Source organism: Hyperolius riggenbachi, chromosome 8 (genome assembly GCF_040937935.1).
Source record: "Hyperolius riggenbachi isolate aHypRig1 chromosome 8, aHypRig1.pri, whole genome shotgun sequence".
NCBI classification, from domain to species: Eukaryota; Metazoa; Chordata; class Amphibia; order Anura; family Hyperoliidae; genus Hyperolius; species Hyperolius riggenbachi.
Genome location: NC_090653.1, coordinates 232,724,800 through 232,741,430, shown reverse-complemented (window position 1 = coordinate 232,741,430; position 16,631 = coordinate 232,724,800).

Genomic DNA, 16,631 nt, shown 5'->3' with positions numbered 1-16,631 from the left:
ACGCCCTGCCGGGGGACCAACAGCCAGCGCCCTGGAGAACTTCAACCGGAAGACTTCACACCACGCCCTGCCGAGGGACCAACAGCCAGCGACCTGGAGAACTTCAACCGGAAGAAGTCACACCACGCCCTGCCGAGGGACCTACAGCCTGCGCCCTGGAGAACTTCAACCGGAAGACTTCAGACCACGCCCTGCCGAGAAACCAACAAACGGCGCCCTGGAGAACTTCGACCGGAAGAAGTCACACCACACGCTGCCGAGGGACCAACAGCCAGCGCCCTTCAGAACTTCAACCGGAAGACTTCATACCACGCCCTGCCGAGGGACCAACAGCCTGCGCCCTGGAGAACTTCAACCGGAAGACTTCACACGGCGCCCTGCCGAGGGACCAACAGCCAGCACCCTGGAGAACTTCAACCGAAAGACTTCACACCACGCCCTGCCGAGGGACCAACAGCCGGCGCCCAGGAGAACTTCAACCGGAAGACTTCACACCACGCCCTGCCGAGGGACCAACAGCCAGCGCCCTGGAGAACTTCAACCGGAAGACTTCACACCACGCCCTGCCGAGGGACCAACAGCCAGCGCCCTGGAGAACTTCAACCGGAAGACTTCACATCACGCCCTGCTGAGGGACCAACAGCCAGCGCCCTGGAGAACTTCAACCGGAAGACTTCACACCACGCCCTGCCAAGGGACTAACAGCCAGCGCCCTGGAGAACTTCAACCGGAAGACTTCACACCGCGCCCTGCCGAGGGACCAACAGCCGGCGCCCTGGAGAACTTGAACCGGAAGACTTCACACCACGCCCTGCCGAGGGACCAACACTGGAGCAGTGTTACCCAACCCTGTCCTCACGGCCCACCAACAGGTCATGTTTTGTGGAAATCCACAGAGGTAGTTAATCAGCTGTGCTAAGACACTAATTACCTCACCTGTGCATGTTTGTGGTTTTCTGCAAAACGTACTGTTGGTGGGCCTTGAGGACAGGGTTGGGGAGCTCTGCCCTAGAGAACTTGAACCGGAAGACTTCACACCACGCCCTGCCGAGGGACCAACAGCCTGCGCCCTGGAGAACTTCAACCGGAAGACTTCAGACCACGCCCTGCCGAGGGACCAACAAACGGCGCCCTGGAGAACTTCAACCGGAAGACTTCACACCGCGCCCTGCCGAGGGACCAACAGCCAGCGCCCTGGAGAACTTCAACCGGAAGACTTCACACCACGCCCTGCCGAGGGACCAACAGCCAGCGCCCAGGAGAACTTCTACCGGAAGACTTCACACCACGCCCTGCCGAGGGACCAACAGCCTGCGCCCTGGAGAACTTCAACCAGAAGACTTCCCACCACGCCCTGCCGAGGGACCAACAGACGGCGCCCTGGAGCAGTGTTCCCCAACCCTGTCCTCACGGCCTACCAACAAGTCATGTTTTGTGGAAATACAGAGGTAGTTAATCAGCTGTGCTGTGACACTAATTACCTCACCTGTGCATGTTTGTGGTTTTCTGCAAAATGAACTGTTGGTGGGCCTTGAGGACAGGGTTGGGGAGCTCTGCCCTGGATTACTTCAACCGGAAGACTTCACACCACGCCCTGCCGAGGGACCAACAGCCGGCGCCGTGGAGAACTTCAACCGGAAGACTTCACACCACGCCCTGCCGAGGGACCAACAGCCGGCGCCCTGGAGAACTTCGACCGGAAGTCACACCACACGCTGCCGAGGGACCAACAGCCAGCGCCCTTCAGAACTTCAACCGGAAGACTTCACACCACGCCCTGCCGAGGGACCAACAGCCAGCGCCCTGGAGAACTTCTACCGGAAGAAGTCACACCACGCCCTGCCGAGGGACCAACAGCCAGCGCCCTTCAGAACTTCAACCGGAAGACTTCACACCGCGCCCTGCCGAGGGACCAACAGCCAGCGCCCTGGAGAACTTCTACCGGAAGACTTCACACCACGCCCTGCCGAGGGACCAACAGCCCGCGCCCTGGAGAACTTCAACCGGAAGACTTCACACCACGCCCTGCCGAGGGACCAAAAGCCAGCGCCCTGGAGAACTTCAACCGGAAGACTTCACACCACGCCCTGCCGAGGGACCAACAGCCGGCGCCCAGGAGAACTTCAACCGGAAGACTTCACACCACGCCCTGCCGAGGGACCAACAGCCGGCGCCCTGGAGAACTTTTACCGGAAGAAGTCACGCCCTGCCGAGAAACCAACAGCCAGCGCCCTGGAGAACTTCAACCGGTAGACTTCACACCACGCCCTGCCGAGGGACCAACAGCCAGCGCCCTGGAGAACTTCAACCGGAAGACTTCACACCACGCCCTGCCGAGGGACCAACAGCCTGCGCCCTGGAGAACATCAACCGGAAGACTTCACACCACGCCCTGCCGAGGGACCAACAGCCAGCGCCCTGGAGAACTACAACCGGAAGACTTCACACGGCGCCCTGCCGAGGGACCAACAGCCTGCGCCCTGGAGAACTTCAACCGGAAGACTTCACACCACGCCCTGCCGAGGAACCAACAGACAGCGCCCTGGAGAACTTCAACCGGAAGACTTCACACCACGCCCTGCCGAGGGACCAACAGCCAGCGCCCTGGAGAACTTCAACCGGAAGACTTCACACGGCGCCCTGCCGAGGGACCAACAGCCAGCGCCCTGGAGAACTTCAACCGGAAGACTTCACACCACGCCCTGCTGAGGGACCAACAGCCTGCGCCCTGCAGAACTTCAACCGGAAGACTTCACACCACGCCCTGCCGAGGGACCAACAGCCAGCGCCCTGGAGAACTTCAACCGGAAGACTTCACACCACGCCCTGCCGAGGAACCAACAGCCAGCGCCCTGGAGAACTTCAACTGTAAGACTTCACACCACGCCCTGCCGAGGGACTAACAGCCAGCGCCCTGGAGAACTTCAACCGGAAGACTTCACACCACGCCCTGCCGAGGGACCAACATCCAGCGCCCTGGAGAACTTCAACCGGAAGACTTCACACCACGCCCTGCCGAGGGACCAACACTGGAGCAGTGTTCCCCAACCCTGTCCTCACGGCCCACCAACAAGTCATTTTTTGTGGAAATCCACAGAGGTAGTTAGTCAGCTGTGCTGAGACACTAATTTCCTCACCTGTGCATGTTTGTAGTTTTCTGCAAAACGTACTGTTGGTGGGCCTTGAGGACAGGGTTGGGGAGCTCTGCCCTAGAGAACTTGAACCGGAAGACTTCACACCACGCCCTGCCGAGGGACCAACAGCCAGCGCCCTGGAGAACTTCAAGAAGTATTTACACGGCGCCCTGCCGAGGAACAAACAGCCAGCACCCTGGAGAACTTCAACCGGAAGACTTCACACGCCGCCCTGCCGAGGAACCAACAGCCAGCGCCCTGGAGAACTTCAACCGGAAGACTTCACACCACGCCCTGCCGAGGAACCAACAGCCAGCGCCCTGGAGAACTTCAACCGGAAGACTTCACACCACGCCCTGCCGAGGGACCAACAGCCAGCGCCCTGGAGAACTTCAACCGGAAGACTTCACACCACGCCCTGCCGAGGAACCAACAGCCAGCGCCCTGGAGAACTTTTACCGGAAGAAGTCACGCCCTGCCAAGGGACCAACAGCCAGTGCCCTGGAGAACTTCAACCGGAAAAGAAGTCACGCCCTGCCAAGGGACCAACAGCCAGAGCCCTGGAGAACTTCAACCGGAAGACTTCACACCACGCCCTGCCGAGGGACCAACAGCCAGCGCCCTGGAGAACTTCAACCGGAAGACTTCACACCACGCCCTGCCGAGGGACCAACAGCCAGCGCCCTGGAGAACTTCAACCGGAAGACTTCACACCACGCCCTGCCGAGGGACCAACAGCCAGCGCCCTGGAGAACTTCAACCGGAAGACTTCACACGGCGCCCTGCCGAGGAACCAACAGCCAGCGCCCTGGAGAACTTCAACTGTAAGACTTCACACCACGCCCTGCCGAGGGACTAACAGCCAGCGCCCTGGAGAACTTCAACCGGAAGACTTCACACCACGCCCTGCCGAGGGACCAACATCCAGCGCCCTGGAGAACTTTTACCGGAAGAAGTCACGCCCTGCCGAGGGACCAACAGCCAGAGCCCTGGAGAACTTCAACCGGAAGACTTCACACCACGCCCTGCCGAGGGACCAACAGCCAGCGCCCTGGAGAACTTCAACCGGAAGACTTCACACCACGCCCTGCCGAGGGACCAACAGCCAGCGCCCTGGAGAACTTCAACCGGAAGACTTCACACGCCGCCCTGCCGAGGGACCAACAGCCAGCGCCCTGGAGAACTTCAACCGGAAGACGTCACACCACGCCCTGCCGAGGGACCAACAGCCAGCGCCCAGGAGAACTTCAACCGGAAGACTTCACACCACGCCCTGCCGAGGGACCAACAGCCAGCGCCCTGGAGAACTTCAACCGGAAGACTTCACACCACGCCCTGCCGAGGGACCAACAGCCAGCGCCCTAGAGAACTTCAACCGGAAGACTTCACACCACGCCCTGCCGAGGGACCAACAGCCAGAGCCCTGGAGAACTTCAACCGGAAGACTTCACACCACGCCCTGCCGAGGGACCAACAGCCAGCGCCCTGGAGAACTTCAACCGGAAGACTTCACACCACGCCCTGCCGAGGGACCAACAGCCAGCGCCCTGGAGAACTTCAACCGGAAGACTTCACACCACGCCCTGCCAAGGGACTAACAGCCAGCGCCCTGGAGAACTTCAACCGGAAGAAGTCACACCACGCCCTGCCGAGGGACCTACAGCCTGCGCCCTGGAGAACTTCAACCGGAACACTTCACACCGCGCCCTGCCCAAGGGACCAACAGCCGGCGCCCTGGAGAACTTGAACCGGAAGACTTCACACCACGCCCTGCCGAGGGACCAACACTGGAGCAGTGTTTCCCAACCCTGTCCTCACGGCCCACCAACAGGTCATGTTTTGTGGAAATCCACAGAGGTAGTTAATCAGCTGTGCTAAGACACTAATTACCTCACCTGTGCATGTTTGTGGTTTTCTGCAAAACGTACTGTTGGTGGGCCTTGAGGACAGGGTTGGGGAGCTCTGCCCTAGAGAACTTGAACCGGAAGACTTCACAACACGCCCTGCCGAGGGACCAACAGCCTGCGCCCTGGAGAACTTCAACCGGAAGACTTCACACCACGCCCTGCCGAGGGACCAACAGCCAGCGCCCTGGAGAACTTCAACCGGAAGAAGTCACACCACGCCCTGCCGAGGGACCTACAGCCTGCGCCCTGGAGAACTTCAACTGTAAGACTTCACACCACGCCCTGCCGAGGGACTAACAGCCAGCGCCCTGGAGAACTTCAACCGGAAGACTTCACACCACGCCCTGCCGAGGGACCAACATCCAGCGCCCTGGAGAACTTGAACCGGAAGACTTCACACCACGCCCTGCCGAGGGACCAACAGCCAGCGCCCAGGAGAACTTCTACCGGAAGACTTCACACCACGCCCTGCCGAGGGACCAACAGCCTGCGCCCTGGAGAACTTTAACCGGAAGACTTCAGACCACGCCCTGCCGAGGGACCAACAAACGGCGCCCTGGAGAACTTCAACCGGAAGACTTCACACCGCGCCCTGCCGAGGGACCAACAGCCAGCGCCCTGGAGAACTTCAACCGGAAGACTTCACACCACGCCCTGCCGAGGGACCAACAGCCTGCGCCCTGGAGAACTTCAACCAGAAGACTTCCCACCACGCCCTGCCGAGGGACCAACAGACGGCGCCCTGGAGCAGTGTTCCCCAACCCTGTCCTCACGGCCTACCAACAAGTCATGTTTTGTGGAAATACAGAGGTAGTTAATCAGCTGTGCTGTGACACTAATTACCTCACCTGTGCATGTTTGTGGTTTTCTGCAAAATGTACTGTTGGTGGGCCTTGAGGACAGGGTTGGGGAGCTCTGCCCTGGATTACTTCAACCGGAAGACTTCACACCACGCCCTGCCAAGGGACCAACAGCCGGTGCCGTGGAGAACTTCAACCGGAAGACTTCACACCACGCCCTGCCGAGGGACCAACAGCCCGCGCCCTGGAGAACTTCAACCGGAAGACTTCACACCGCGCCCTGCCGAGGGACTAACAGCCAGCGCCCTGGAGAACTTCAACCGGAAGACTTCACACCACGCCCTGCCGAGGGACCAACAGCCAGCGCCCTGGAGAACTTCAACCGGAAGACTTCACACCACGCCCTGCCGAGGGACCAACAGCCTGCGCCCTGGAGAACTTCAACCGGAAGACTTCACACAGCGCCCTGCCGAGGGACTAACAGCCTGCGCCCTGGAGAACTTCAAGAAGACTTTACACGGCGCCCTGCCGAGGAACAAACAGCCAGCACCCTGGAGAACTTCAACCGGAAGACTTCACACGCCACCCTGCCGAGGGACCAACAGCCAGCGCCCTGGAGAACTTCAACCGGAAGACGTCACACCACGCCCTGCCGAGGGACCAACAGCCGGCGCCCAGGAGAACTTCAACCGGAAGACTTCACACCACGCCCTGCCGAGGGACCAACAGCCAGCGCCCTGGAGAACTTCAACCGGAAGACTTCACACCACGCCCTGCCGAGGGACCAACAGCCAGCGCCCTGGAGAACTTCAACCGGAAGACTTCACACCACGCCCTGCTGAGGGACCAACAGCCTGCGCCCTGCAGAACTTCAACCGGAAGACTTCACACCACGCCCTGCGGAGGGACCAACAGCCAGCGCCCTGGAGAACTTCAACCGGAAGACTTCACACCACGCCCTGCCGAGGAACCAACAGCCAGCGCCCTGGAGAACTTCAACTGTAAGACTTCACACCACGCCCTGCCGAGGGACTAACAGCCAGCGCCCTGGAGAACTTCAACCGGAAGACTTCACACCACGCCCTGCCGAGGGACCAACATCCAGCGCCCTGGAGAACTTTTACCGGAAGAAGTCACGCCCTGCCAAGGGACCAACAGCCAGAGCCCTGGAGAACTTCAACCGGAAGACTTCACACCACGCCCTGCCGAGGGACCAACAGCCAGCGCCCTGGAGAACTTCAACCGGAAGACGTCACACCACGCCCTGCCGAGGGACCAACAGCCGGCGCCCTGGAGAACTTCAACCGGAAGACTTCACACCACGCCCTGCCGAGGGACCAACAGCCGGCGCCCTGGAGAACTTCGACCGGAAGAAGTCACACCACACGCTGCCGAGGGACCAACAGCCAGCGCCCTTCAGAACTTCAACCGGAAGACTTCACACCACGCCCTGCCGAGGGACCAACAGCCAGCGCCCTGGAGAACTTCTACCGGAAGAAGTCACACCGCGCCCTGCCGAGGGACTAACAGCCAGCGCCCTGGAGAACTTCAACCGGAAGACTTCACACCACGCCCTGCCGAGGGACCAACATCCAGCGCCCTGGAGAACTTTTACCGGAAGAAGTCACGCCCTGCCGAGGGACCAACAGCCAGAGCCCTGGAGAACTTCAACCGGAAGACTTCACACCACGCCCTGCCGAGGGACCAACAGCCAGCGCCCTGGAGAACTTCAACCGGAAGACTTCACACCACGCCCTGCCGAGGGACCAACAGCCAGCGCCCTGGAGAACTTCAACCGGAAGACTTCACACCACGCCCTGCCAAGGGACTAACAGCCAGCGCCCTGGAGAACTTCAACCGGAAGAAGTCACACCACGCCCTGCCGAGGGACCTACAGCCTGCGCCCTGGAGAACTTCAACCGGAACACTTCACACCGCGCCCTGCCCAAGGGACCAACAGCCGGCGCCCTGGAGAACTTGAACCGGAAGACTTCACACCACGCCCTGCCGAGGGACCAACACTGGAGCAGTGTTTCCCAACCCTGTCCTCACGGCCCACCAACAGGTCATGTTTTGTGGAAATCAACAGAGGTAGTTAATCAGCTGTGCTAAGACACTAATTACCTCACCTGTGCATGTTTGTGGTTTTCTGCAAAACGTACTGTTGGTGGGCCTTGAGGACAGGGTTGGGGAGCTCTGCCCTAGAGAACTTGAACCGGAAGACTTCACACCACGCCCTGCCGAGGGACCAACAGCCTGCGCCCTGGAGAACTTCAACCGGAAGACTTCACACCACGCCCTGCCGAGGGACCAACAGCCAGCGCCCTGGAGAACTTCAACCGGAAGAAGTCACACCACGCCCTGCCGAGGGACCTACAGCCTGCGCCCTGGAGAACTTCAACTGTAAGACTTCACACCACGCCCTGCCGAGGGACTAACAGCCAGCGCCCTGGAGAACTTCAACCGGAAGACTTCACACCACGCCCTGCCGAGGGACCAACATCCAGCGCCCTGGAGAACTTGAACCGGAAGACTTCACACCACGCCCTGCCGAGGGACCAACAGCCAGCGCCCAGGAGAACTTCTACCGGAAGACTTCACACCACGCCCTGCCGAGGGACCAACAGCCTGCGCCCTGGAGAACTTTAACCGGAAGACTTCAGACCACGCCCTGCCGAGGGACCAACAAACGGCGCCCTGGAGAACTTCAACCGGAAGACTTCACACCGCGCCCTGCCGAGGGACCAACAGCCAGCGCCCTGGAGAACTTCAACCGGAAGACTTCACACCACGCCCTGCCGAGGGACCAACAGCCAGTGCCCAGGAGAACTTCTACCGGAAGACTTCACACCACGCCCTGCCGAGGGACCAACAGCCTGCGCCCTGGAGAACTTCAACCAGAAGACTTCCCACCACGCCCTGCCGAGGGACCAACAGACGGCGCCCTGGAGCAGTGTTCCCCAACCCTGTCCTCACGGCCTACCAACAAGTCATGTTTTGTGGAAATACAGAGGTAGTTAATCAGCTGTGCTGTGACACTAATTACCTCACCTGTGCATGTTTGTGGTTTTCTGCAAAATGTACTGTTGGTGGGCCTTGAGGACAGGGTTGGGGAGCTCTGCCCTGGATTACTTCAACCGGAAGACTTCACACCACGCCCTGCCAAGGGAACAACAGCCGGCGCCGTGGAGAACTTCAACCGGAAGACTTCACACCACGCCCTGCCGAGGGACCAACAGCCCGCGCCCTGGAGAACTTCAACCGGAAGACTTCACACCGCGCCCTGCCGAGGGACTAACAGCCAGCGCCCTGGAGAACTTCAACCGGAAGACTTCACACCACGCCCTGCCGAGGGACCAACAGCCAGCGCCCTGGAGAACTTCAACCGGAAGACTTCACACCACGCCCTGCCGAGGGACCAACAGCCTGCGCCCTGGAGAACTTCAACCGGAAGACTTCACACAGCGCTCTGCCGAGGGACTAACAGCCTGCGCCCTGGAGAACTTCAAGAAGACTTTACACGGCGCCCTGCCGAGGAACAAACAGCCAGCACCCTGGAGAACTTCAACCGGAAGACTTCACACGCCGCCCTGCCGAGGGACCAACAGCCAGCGCCCTGGAGAACTTCAACCGGAAGACGTCACACCACGCCCTGCCGAGGGACCAACAGCCGGCGCCCAGGAGAACTTCAACCGGAAGACTTCACACCACGCCCTGCCGAGGGACCAACAGCCAGCGCCCTGGAGAACTTCAACCGGAAGACTTCACACCACGCCCTGCCGAGGGACCAACAGCCAGCGCCCTGGAGAACTTCAACCGGAAGACTTCACACCACGCCCTGCTGAGGGACCAACAGCCTGCGCCCTGCAGAACTTCAACCGGAAGACTTCACACCACGCCCTGCCGAGGGACCAACAGCCAGCGCCCTGGAGAACTTCAACCGGAAGACTTCACACCACGCCCTGCCGAGGAACCAACAGCCAGCGCCCTGGAGAACTTCAACTGTAAGACTTCACACCACGCCCTGCCGAGGGACTAACAGCCAGCGCCCTGGAGAACTTCAACCGGAAGACTTCACACCACGCCCTGCCGAGGGACCAACATCCAGCGCCCTGGAGAACTTTTACCGGAAGAAGTCACGCCCTGCCAAGGGACCAACAGCCAGAGCCCTGGAGAACTTCAACCGGAAGACTTCACACCACGCCCTGCCGAGGGACCAACAGCCAGCGCCCTGGAGAACTTCAACCGGAAGACTTCACACCACGCCCTGCCGAGGGACCAACAGCCAGCGCCCTGGAGAACTTAAACCGGAAGACTTCACACGGCGCCCTGCCGAGGAACCAACAGCCAGCGCCCTGGAGAACTTCAACTGTAAGACTTCACACCACGCCCTGCCGAGGGACTAACAGCCAGCGCCCTGGAGAACTTCAACCGGAAGACTTCACACCACGCCCTGCCGAGGGACCAACATCCAGCGCCCTGGAGAACTTTTACCGGAAGAAGTCACGCCCTGCCGAGGGACCAACAGCCAGAGCCCTAGAGAACTTCAACCGGAAGACTTCACACCACGCCCTGCCGAGGGACCAACAGCCTGCGCCCTGGAGAACATCAACCGGAAGACTTCACACCACGCCCTGCCGAGGGACCAACAGCCAGCGCCATGGAGAACTTCAACCGGAAGACTTCACACGGCGCCCTGCCGAGGGACCAACAGCCTGCGCCCTGGAGAAATTCAACCGGAAGACTTCACACCACGCCCTGCCGAGGAACCAACAGCCAGCGCCCTGGAGAACTTCAACCGGAAGACTTCACACCACGCCCTGCCGAGGGACCAACAGCCAGCGGCCTGGAGAACTTCAACCGGAAGACTTCACACCACGCCCTGCTGAGGGACCAACAGCCTGCGCCCTGCAGAACTTCAACCGGAAGACTTCACACCACGCCCTGCCGAGGGACCAACAGCCAGCGCCTTGGAGAACTTCAACCGGAAGACTTCACACCACGCCCTGCCGAGGAACCAACAGCCAGCGCCCTGGAGAACTTCAACTGTAAGACTTCACACCACGCCCTGCCGAGGGACTAACAGCCAGCGCCCTGGAGAACTTCAACCGGAAGACTTCACACCACGCCCTGCCGAGGGACCAACATCCAGCACCCTGGAGAACTTTTACCGGAAGAAGTCACGCCCTGCCGAGGGACCAACAGCCAGCGCCCTGGAGAACTTCAACCGGAAGACTTCACACCACGCCCTGCCGAGGGACCAACAGCCGGCGCCCTGGAGAACTTCAACCGGAAGACTTCACCACCACGCCCTGCCGAGGGACCAACAGCCGGCGCCCTGGAGAACTTCGACCGGAAGAAGTCACACCACACGCTGCCGAGGGACCAACAGCCAGCGCCCTTCAGAACTTCAACCGGAAGACTTCACACCACGCCCTGCCGAGGGACCAACAGCCAGCGCCCTGGAGAACTTCTACCGGAAGAAGTCACACCGCGCCCTGCCGAGGGACTAACAGCCAGCGCCCTGGAGAACTTCAACCGGAAGACTTCACACCACGCCCTGCCGAGGGACCAACATCCAGCGCCCTGGAGAACTTTTACCGGAAGAAGTCACGCCCTGCCGAGGGACCAACAGCCAGAGCCCTGGAGAACTTCAACCGGAAGACTTCACACCACGCCCTGCCGAGGGACCAACAGCCTGCGCCCTGGAGAACATCAACCGGAAGACTTCACACCACGCCCTGCCGAGGGACCAACAGCCAGCGCCCTGGAGAACTTCAACCGGAAGACTTCACACCACGCCCTGCCGAGGAACCAACAGCCAGCGCCCTGGAGAACTTCAACCGGAAGACTTCACACCACGCCCTGCCGAGGGACCAACAGCCTGCGCCCTGCAGAACTTCAACCGGAAGACTTCACACCACGCCCTGCCGAGGGACCAACAGCCAGCGCCCTGGAGAACTTCAACCGGAAGACTTCACACCACGCCCTGCCAAGGGACTAACAGCCAGCGCCCTGGAGAACTTCAACCGGAAGAAGTCACACCACGCCCTGCCGAGGGACCTACAGCCTGCGCCCTGGAGAACTTCAACCGGAAGACTTCACACCGCGCCCTGCCGAGGGACCAACAGCCGGCGCCCTGGAGAACTTGAACCGGAAGACTTCACACCACGCCCTGCCGAGGGACCAACCGCCTGCGCCCTGGAGAACTTCAACCGGAAGACTTCACACCACGCCCTGCCGAGGGACCAACAGCCAGCGCCCTGGAGAACTTCAACCGGAAGAAGTCACACCACGCCCTGCCGAGGGACCAACATCCAGCGCCCTGGAGAACTTGAACCGGAAGACTTCACACCACGCCCTGCCGAGGGACCAACACTGGAGCAGTGTTCCCCAACCCTGTCCTCACGGCCCACCAACAAGTCATTTTTTGTGGAAATCCACAGAGGTAGTTAATCAGCTGTGCTAAGACACTAATTACCTCACCTGTGCATGTTTGTGGTTTTCTGCAAAACGTACTGTTGGTGGGCCTTGAGGACAGGGTTGGGGAGCTCTGCCCTAGAGAACTTGAACCGGAAGACTTCACACCACGCCCTGCCGAGGGACCAACAGCCTGCGCCCTGGAGAACTTCAACCGGAAGACTTCAGACCACGCCCTGCCGAGGGACCAACAAACGGCGCCCTGGAGAACTTCAACCGGAAGACTTCACACCGCGCCCTGCCGAGGGACCAACAGCCAGCGCCCTGGAGAACTTCAACCGGAAGACTTCACACCACGCCCTGCCGAGGGACCAACAGCCAGCGCCCAGGAGAACTTCTACCGGAAGACTTCACACCACGCCCTGCCGAGGGACCAACAGACGGCGCCCTGGAGCAGTGTTCCCCAACCCTGTCCTCACGGCCTACCAACAAGTCATGTTTTGTGGAAATACAGAGGTAGTTAATCAGCTGTGCTGTGACACTAATTACCTCACCTGTGCATGTTTGTGGTTTTCTGCAAAATGTACTGTTGGTGGGCCTTGAGGACAGGGTTGGGGAGCTCTGCCCTGGATTACTTCAACCGGAAGACTTCACACCACGCCCTGCCGAGGGACCAACAGCCGGCGCCGTGGAGAACTTCAACCGGAAGACTTCACACCACGCCCTGCCGAGGGACCAACAGCCCGCGCCCTGGAGAACTTCAACCGGAAGACTTCACACCGCGCCCTGCTGAGGGACTAACAGCCAGCGCCCTGGAGAACTTCAACCGGAAGACTTCACACGCCGCCCTGCCGAGGGACCAACAGCCAGCGCCCTGGAGAACTTCAACCGGAAGACGTCACACCACGCCCTGCCGAGGGACCAACAGCCGGCGCCCAGGAGAACTTCAACCGGAAGACTTCACACCACGCCCTGCCGAGGGACCAACAGCCAGCGCCCTGGAGAACTTCAACCGGAAGACTTCACACGGCGCCCTGCCGAGGGACCAACAGCCTGCGCCCTGGAGAACTTCAACCGGAAGACTTCACACCACGCCCTGCAGAGGAACCAACAGCCAGCGCCCTGGAGAACTTCAACCGGAAGACTTCACACCACGCCCTGCCGAGGGACCAACAGCCAGCGCCCTGGAGAACTTCAACCGGAAGACTTCACACCACGCCCTGCTGAGGGACCAACAGCCTGCGCCCTGCAGAACTTCAACTGTAAGACTTCACACCACGCCCTGCCGAGGGACTTACAGCCAGCGCCCTGGAGAACTTCAACCGGAAGACTTCACACCACGCCCTACCGAGGGACCAACATCCAGCGCCCTGGAGAACTTTTACCGGAAGAAGTCACGCTCTGCCAAGGGACCAACAGCCAGAGCCCTGGAGAACTTCAACCGGAAGACTTCACACCACGCCCTGCCGAGGGACCAACAGCCAGCGCCCTGGAGAACTTCAACCGGAAGACTTCACACCACGCCCTGCCGAGGGACCAACAGCCAGCGCCCTGGAGAACTTAAACCGGAAGACTTCACACGGCGCCCTGCCGAGGAACCAACAGCCAGCGCCCTGGAGAACTTCAACTGTAAGACTTCACACCACGCCCTGCCGAGGGACCAACATCCAGCGCCCTGGAGAACTTTTACCGGAAGAAGTAACGCCCTGCCGAGGGACCAACAGCCAGAGCCCTGGAGAACTTCAACCGGAAGACTTCACACCACGCCCTGCCGAGGGACCAACAGCCTGCGCCCTGGAGAACATCAACCGGAAGACTTCACACCACGCCCTGCCGAGGGACCAACAGCCAGCGCCCTGGAGAACTTCAACTGGAAGACTTCACACGGCGCCCTGCCGAGGGACCAACATCCAGCGCCCTGGAGAACTTTTACCGGAAGAAGTCACGCCCTGCCGAGGGACCAACAGCCAGCGCCCTGGAGAACTTCAACCGGAAGACTTCACACCACGCCCTGCCGAGGGACCAACATCCAGCGCCCTGGAGAACTTTTACCGGAAGAAGTCACGCCCTGCCAAGGGACCAACAGCCAGAGCCCTGGAGAACTTCAACCGGAAGACTTCACACCACGCCCTGCCGAGGGACCAACAGCCGGCGCCCTGGAGAACTTCGACCGGAAGAAGTCACACCACACGCTGCCGAGAGACCAACAGCCAGCGCCCTTCAGAACTTCAACCGGAAGACTTCACACCACGCCCTGCCGAGGGACCAACAGCCAGCGCCCTGGAGAACTTCTACCGGAAGAAGTCACACCGCGCCCTGCCGAGGGACTAACAGCCAGCGCCCTGGAGAACTTCAACCGGAAGACTTCACACCACGCCCTGCCGAGGGACCAACATCCAGCGCCCTGGAGAACTTTTACCGGAAGAAGTCACGCCCTGCCGAGGGACCAACAGCCAGAGCCCTGGAGAACTTCAACCGGAAGACTTCACACCACGCCCTGCCGAGGGACCAACAGCCTGCGCCCTGGAGAACATCAACCGGAAGACTTCACACCACGCCCTGCCGAGGGACCAACAGCCAGCGCCCTGGAGAACTACAACCGGAAGACTTCACACCACGCCCTGCCGAGGGACCAACAGCCAGCGCCCTGGAGAACTTCAACCGGAAGACTTCACACGGCGCCCTGCCGAGGGACCAACAGCCTGCGCCCTGGAGAACTTCAACCGGAAGACTTCACACCACGCCCTGCCGAGGAACCAACAGCCAGCGCCCTGGAGAACTTCAACCGGAAGACTTCACACCACGCCCTGCCGAGGGACCAACAGCCTGCGCCCTGCAGAACTTCAACCGGAAGACTTCACACCACGCCCTGCCGAGGGACCAACAGCCAGCGCCCTGGAGAACTTCAACCGGAAGACTTCACACCACGCCCTGCCAAGGGACTAACAGCCAGCGCCCTGGAGAACTTCAACCGGAAGAAGTCACACCACGCCCTGCCGAGGGACCTACAGCCTGCGCCCTGGAGAACTTCAACCGGAAGACTTCACACCGCGCCCTGCCGAGGGACCAACAGCCGGCGCCCTGGAGAACTTGAACCGGAAGACTTCACACCACGCCCTGCCGAGGGACCAACCGCCTGCGCCCTGGAGAACTTCAACCGGAAGACTTCACACCACGCCCTGCCGAGGGACCAACAGCCAGCGCCCTGGAGAACTTCAACCGGAAGAAGTCACACCACGCCCTGCCGAGGGACCAACATCCAGCGCCCTGGAGAACTTGAACCGGAAGACTTCACACCACGCCCTGCCGAGGGACCAACACTGGAGCAGTGTTCCCCAACCCTGTCCTCACGGCCCACCAACAAGTCATTTTTTGTGGAAATCCACAGAGGTAGTTAATCAGCTGTGCTAAGACACTAATTACCTCACCTGTGCATGTTTGTGGTTTTCTGCAAAACGTACTGTTGGTGGGCCTTGAGGACAGGGTTGGGGAGCTCTGCCCTAGAGAACTTGAACCGGAAGACTTCACACCACGCCCTGCCGAGGGACCAACAGCCTGCGCCCTGGAGAACTTCAACCGGAAGACTTCAGACCACGCCCTGCCGAGGGACCAACAAACGGCGCCCTGGAGAACTTCAACCGGAAGACTTCACACCGCGCCCTGCCGAGGGACCAACAGCCAGCGCCCTGGAGAACTTCAACCGGAAGACTTCACACCACGCCCTGCCGAGGGACCAACAGCCAGCGCCCAGGAGAACTTCTACCGGAAGACTTCACACCACGCCCTGCCGAGGGACCAACAGACGGCGCCCTGGAGCAGTGTTCCCCAACCCTGTCCTCACGGCCTACCAACAAGTCATGTTTTGTGGAAATACAGAGGTAGTTAATCAGCTGTGCTGTGACACTAATTACCTCACCTGTGCATGTTTGTGGTTTTCTGCAAAATGTACTGTTGGTGGGCCTTGAGGACAGGGTTGGGGAGCTCTGCCCTGGATTACTTCAACCGGAAGACTTCACACCACGCCCTGCCGAGGGACCAACAGCCGGCGCCGTGGAGAACTTCAACCGGAAGACTTCACACCACGCCCTGCCGAGGGACCAACAGCCCGCGCCCTGGAGAACTTCAACCGGAAGACTTCACACCGCGCCCTGCTGAGGGACTAACAGCCAGCGCCCTGGAGAACTTCAACCGGAAGACTTCACACGCCGCCCTGCCGAGGGACCAACAGCCAGCGCCCTGGAGAACTTCAACCGGAAGACGTCACACCACGCCCTGCCGAGGGACCAACAGCCGGCGCCCAGGAGAACTTCAACCGGAAGACTTCACACCACGCCCTGCCGAGGGACCAACAGCCAGCGCCCTGGAGAACT